The sequence below is a fragment of the Neofelis nebulosa genome, chromosome 8 (assembly GCF_028018385.1).
Source record: "Neofelis nebulosa isolate mNeoNeb1 chromosome 8, mNeoNeb1.pri, whole genome shotgun sequence".
NCBI classification, from domain to species: domain Eukaryota; kingdom Metazoa; phylum Chordata; class Mammalia; order Carnivora; family Felidae; genus Neofelis; species Neofelis nebulosa.
In genome coordinates, this window is record NC_080789.1 from 63,300,935 (window position 1) to 63,306,934 (window position 6,000).

Genomic DNA, 6,000 nt, shown 5'->3' on the forward strand with positions numbered 1-6,000 from the left:
CGGGCCCACACCTGTCCCGCTGCTCCCTTTGCCTTAGAGACCAGAGAGAGGTGCCAGCTTTATAAATGACTGTATAGTCATGGCTTCCAGCATGTTGGATGGAAGGGTTTGATATGTCTGGAACAATATTATCTCTGGACCTTGGCCATGAGAATGTGCAGGGCTGCTTTGAGACCTTGTGAGGGCTTGTGGCCCCAGAGCACCTGCTGGGTTTTACGAGAAAGAGAGACACTGCCTGATCCTTAGTTTCCAGGTAGGCCTTGGGATTCTAGTCAAAAGGATATCAGAGGTGGGGGTCCTGGCTGGTTTGGGGCCTGAGGAAAAGCTTGAAGGCTACACTCTTGCTGCAAACACCCACCACAACCCAGAAATTAGGAGAGAGATTTCCCAGGGGTGTGCCTCTGTGTGGGGCACCACTTTCTCACCTCTGCAGGCAGGGCCTATTAGAGATTGGAGGTGGGGCTCCCCCATATCCATTTCCCCCAGGCTGCAGGAACAGAGAGGCTGTGGGAATTCTTCATAGGCTCTGGTTCTTTCTGGGTTGGGAGGGAGGGTACCCAAGCTCTTGCATCACCAATTTTCCCAGTGACCTCGACCAAGGCCTTCCTTTCTTTGTAGCTATTTCTTTCTTGTAAAATATGAAGGCTCTGGGCTGGTGGAGAATAGTGGTCTGAGGGAATGGGAAGCCCAGGTCAGGAGCTTCGATTCAGTCCCAGGACCCTGCTCTCCCTGATCTCTGTCACATCATTGCCTTCCCCTGCTGCCCAGCGGTCCAGAAACTCCTGTCTGAAGGAGATTAAAGGCCTCCATACCTACACCAGGGTCATAGCTGTCCCTCCTTCCTGAGCAGAGGTGACTGAAATTCTCCCTCCCTCCCTTTCTCTGTCCCCACACCCCTGCCACACTTCTGCGCTGCCTGGCGATATCCACCTCCAGACCTGGGAGGTGCAGGCTGAGATGGGGAGCAGATTTGTGGGGGCTACCCCTGCCTGTCACTCTGGCAACTCCTCTCGAACCCTGCCTCCCACTGCTGCCCAAGACTGTGATCTGGTGGCTGATAAGTGCCCTGGGCCTCACCCTCTTGGCAGCCCTGGGTTTCAGCACCTGGGAGACAAGCAGGGCAAGCTGGAGCCCTCAACGGACTTGCTCCTTCCCTTTAAGGAGAGTGCTGCTGGCCCTGGGTTTCAGCACCTGGGAGACAAGCAGGGCAAGCTGGAGCCCTCAACGGACTTGCTCCTTCCCTTTAAGGAGAGTGCTGCTGGCAGGTGGGCAGAGCGGGGAGGGGAGGAAGAGGGCACGTCTATCTCCAGAGACCCCACATCTTCTGCGGTACATGTGGGCTCTGGAGTGGGAGTGCTTGGGTTCAGATCTCCACACCACCGTTGTCATCTGTGTATTCTTGAGCAAGTTACTGAGCTCTCTTAAGTCTCCTTTTCCCCACCTGTAAAATGAGAGTAATTATAAGAATGGCTTCCTTATACGGGCGCCTGGGAGGCTCAGTTGGTTAGGTATCTGGTTCTTGACCTCAGCTCACGTCATGATCTCATGGGTCATGGGATCGAGCCCTGCATCGGGCTCTGTGCTGACAGCAAGGAGCCTTCTTGGGGCTCTTTCTCTCCCTTGCTCCCTGCCCCTCCCCCACTCGCTCTCTTTCCACCTCTCAAAATAAATTTAAAAAGATAGTTTCAAAGAATGGCTTCCTTATAACGTCGCTTCTAGATTGAGACTCTCCATGTTTTAGACCTAGCACCACGCACAGCCCACAGAAAGCACTTGGTAAGAGGTTACCACGATTATGTATTCTTTTGTCCTTGAGCTGAATAGAATCTCAAGATTCAAGATTTCATTGGTTCTGCTGCTTCCTCCATGCCAGTGGTTTCAGAACTTTTCTGCCCATTAAAGCCTTCTGGGACCTTTAAAAAGTTCCAGAGCCCAGATCACAACACACCAGATCAGTGAAATCGCAGTCTGGGGGTGGGGGAGTGCGGGGAGGCCCAGGCACCAGTGGTTGTTGAAGCTTTCCAGAGGATCCCAACATACAGTAAACTTAGAAACCACTGCTTTTGTTGACCAACCAACTGGTCGAGGGGTTTCCTATAGGGGTAGCAGTTTATTACAGAAACCTCACCCAGCATCTAATACTGACCCGAGGACAAGTATCTCTTTGAGGTCAAGTAAAACTCTCTCATGCTTCACTTTATGCCGAGTTTCTCTTATCTTGAGAGGGAGCAGAGAATAGCTGTCACCCTATACCAAAGGCTCAGGTCTTTCCCCAAGGCCTTCACGGGAGTGACAGCAGCCCACCAGGGGCCATCCAGCTGACCGGAGACAGACTGGGGTGTTGGCATTGGATGCTGGTAGCTGGTCACAGCCAGAGACAAAAAAGCTTTCTAAATTCTGTCTGGGACTTCCTCTTTTATTTTACCATAACTTAATCATTCTCCCTATCCAGCCTGAGGGTAGATATAAACCTGGGTGAACTTCCTGTTTATTTAGCTGGTACACACGTGGAAGAGTTAACTACATGGCATTCTTCATGACGGGGCTCGAAAATGAGTGTCACCAGAGAGCACTGTAGCAGGTGAGAGAGGTGAGCTCACATGCTCTGGGGTCTTCAGGGGAGGCTGTGTGAGGGATCCCCCCGCCCCCCACCTTGTATGACTCTTTGGAATTTCCAGTATGCTTTTCCATGTTTGATCTCAGCTACTCATTATAATCACCTTGTGAATCTGGTATTATTATCTTTGTTTTATGGGCCAGGAAAGAGAGGCTCAAGTGCTTGTCCAAGCCCCGGGGCCAGGAAGGGCGGAGCCAGGATTCAAAGCTGAACCCAAGGATCTTTTCCCACACCACGGCTGCTTCCTGTCTGGGATCTACCTCTGTTTTCATATGCTCTCTGTTTTCTCTGCCTCTTCTCTCTGCCTCTACCTGACGCAGAATCTTTGCCTTCAGGTACCTCTCCCACACTGACCCATCCCAACCCCTAGCTCCACTTCCTGTCCTTCTGCTGGCTCTGCTGGTTTTCTCCCCACATCTCCCGTGCCTGGGGCTGAGCCTTGGATTCCCTTCCCTACCAACAGCTCCTCGAGGTGGGGGGGTTAGGGCCAGGACTAAGGCTGTGCAGACCTAGTTCTGAGATGCCAGAACTAGGGTGGCAACTGTCCTGACTTACCTGGGACTATCCTGGTTTATGCACTGAAAGCCCAGGCAAAGCGGGTCAGTTGGTCATCTTACCAGGATCTGACAGTAACTATATGCTTCTTTAGTGCATGCTTTTTTCTTTAAAAAAAATATTTTTTAATCTATTTATTTTGAGAGAGAGACAGAGTGTGAACAGGGGAGGAGCAGAGAGAGAGGGAGACACAGACTCAGAAGCAGGCTCCAGGCCCTGAGCTGTCAGCACAGAGCCCGACACAGGGCTCGAACTCACGCACTGCTAGATCATGACCTGAGCCAAAGTCAGACGCTCAACCGACTGAGCTACCCAGGCACCCCGATGCTTTTTTCAATGCCTTAGAGCATTGGAGAAGTTTCCTTGAGAAATAGCTACTGATTCCTTTAAGCATCTGAGGCTCTGGAGTAAGGGACTTGCCTAAGATCACAGGTTAGTAGAAGTAGGGCTGGGAGCTGAAACCAGTTTTTGTGACTGTAAATTTCAGGTTCACTCTCTCGTCTATCCCACAGTATCTCCTGGAGACGGTCCACTAAACAGTTATTAAGTAGAGAAGGTGTGGAGGCCTGAAGCTGCTCACATAGCCCCTCCCAGCCTAGGATGCTTTCTCACCGCTGCTCCCAGACACCTCTCTTGTTCTTTCCCACCACCCACCTTTCCCACCTCTGTAGCTGTTGGCAGCTGTCATCTCAGCTCCTGCTTAAAAATTAAAAAAAAATTATTTATTTTTGAGAAAGAGAGACAGAGTGCAAGTGGGGGAGAGGCAGAGAGAGAGGGAGACACAGAATCCGAAGTAGGCTCCAGGCTCCGAGCTGTCAGCACAGAGCCCGACGCGAGGCTTGAACTCATGAACCTCGAGATCATGACCTGAGCCAAAGTCGCACGCTTAACAGACTGAGCCACCCAGGCGCCCCTCAGCCCCATCTTTTGCAAAAATGTTTACTTTTTGCTTAAATACGGAAGAAAAGGACATTTGAAATAGGGAAAAAAATCCTCCCACAATCCTTGATAAATTGATTCCCTTTTTTTTTTGCTTTTTAAGTCCACCTTCTGTGCATTTTTAATTTCTGTAAGTTCATAGCAGACAGGCTTGTGTATTAGCTTTCTTCACTTAATATCATATCATAAGCTTTCCCAACAATCTGCAACACCGTGTCCATGATGATAAGTTACCAGTTAGCCGTTTTTCTGGGTCTGGACACTGAAGGTTATTTCCCCCACATTTATTATTATTATTATTATTATTATTATTATTACAAAAGCCACCATCTGTGTCCAGAGGGCAAGTACACATTTTTGGCGGCTGATGCTAATGCTTGTTGTATGAGCTGTACTCCGTGTCGGCTGGTAGTGCTTTACAGAATGTGGGGCCATACACCAGTGCTGGGCCACGGGCACTTTGTTACTGCTTTGAGAAGAGATAAATACAGAATTTGAGAATAACCACTTAGGAACGTACATTTCCCCCCCCCCCCCACTTTTAACAATAGAACAATTTTATGTCTATTGATTCCAAAAATAAAAATTGGGGCTTGTGGCGTGCCTGGGTGGTTTAGTCAGTTGAGCATCTGACTCTTGATTTCAGCTCAGGTCATCATGGTCTTGTCGTTGTGGGACCAAACCCCTTGATGGGCTCTGGGTGGGGTGAGGAGCCTGCTTGGGATTCTCTCTCTTCCTCTCCTTCTGCCCCTTCCTCCTGCTTGCACACACACACACACACACACACACACACACACACACACTCTTTCTCTCTCTCAAAAAAGAAAAATTGGGCTTGTATTTTGTATATCTTTAAAAAAATCTCCTTTTAAAAAAATGTTTGTGTATTTTGAGTGGGGGAGGGGCAGGGAAAGAGAGAAGGAGAGACAGAATCCCAAGCAGGTTCCTCACTGTCAGCACAGAGCCTGACATGGGGCTCCATCTCACGAACCGTGAAATGACCTGAGCTGAAATCAAGAGTCAGATGCTTAACCGACTGAACCATCCAGGCGCTCCAAAAAAAAATCTCTTTTGAGGGGAAATTTATTTTTATTTTATTTTACCAAAGCATTGGTCTGCAATATGTTGGAAATAAAAAAAAGAGAGATTTCAGGATGGTTTGCCTTTTGGTCTAGAAGAGCAGGTTAGGTTCTGGTAGGTGCTGACAGCATCTGCAACCACATATACCTTGAGCACTACAGGAGGAGTGCTCTGTTTTGTGGCGGAGGAGACTGAGACCCATAGAGCAGCACACGACACACCCAGCAAGATGTGAACAGCCTTGGGCAGAGTGCCCCGGCTTTCACTTACACTCAATGACCACAGTACCATGTTTTCATGTGATTAAAATTTGGGGTGTGCACGGTGGTGATAACAGTGGGGAGCAGAAGCAGGGTGAAGGGAGGTCAGAACAACTCTTTCATCCCAACCAGGGTAATGCTATGGGAGCAGATGTCTCCACCCTTGTCCCCGCTGTGGTTGCAAGGCAGCTAGACAACCCCTTGCTTTGTCCCAGATCTCCTGGTCACACCCTAAGACAAACAGCTCAATGGTGGGAGTTTCTTAGGAAGATATCCGCTACTGATTTGGGGGGAAAGTGTATAGGAGTTTCCAGCAACTTGATCCTGAGAGATTATTTTGCACTCTGATCTCAAAATGGCAAGAGATGAATGATAAATGATCAATTCAGGGAAGTTTATCTACAGTGCAATTTCTGCAACTCATAGGTGTGAGGTTTTAAACAGATGTTGTTGGCAGGCAAACTAAACACAAATATTCCCCTCCCAGGACTCGCAAGGTGCCCAGCCCAGCCAATGCACGTATATATAGGGACTGAGCCAGATGGCTTG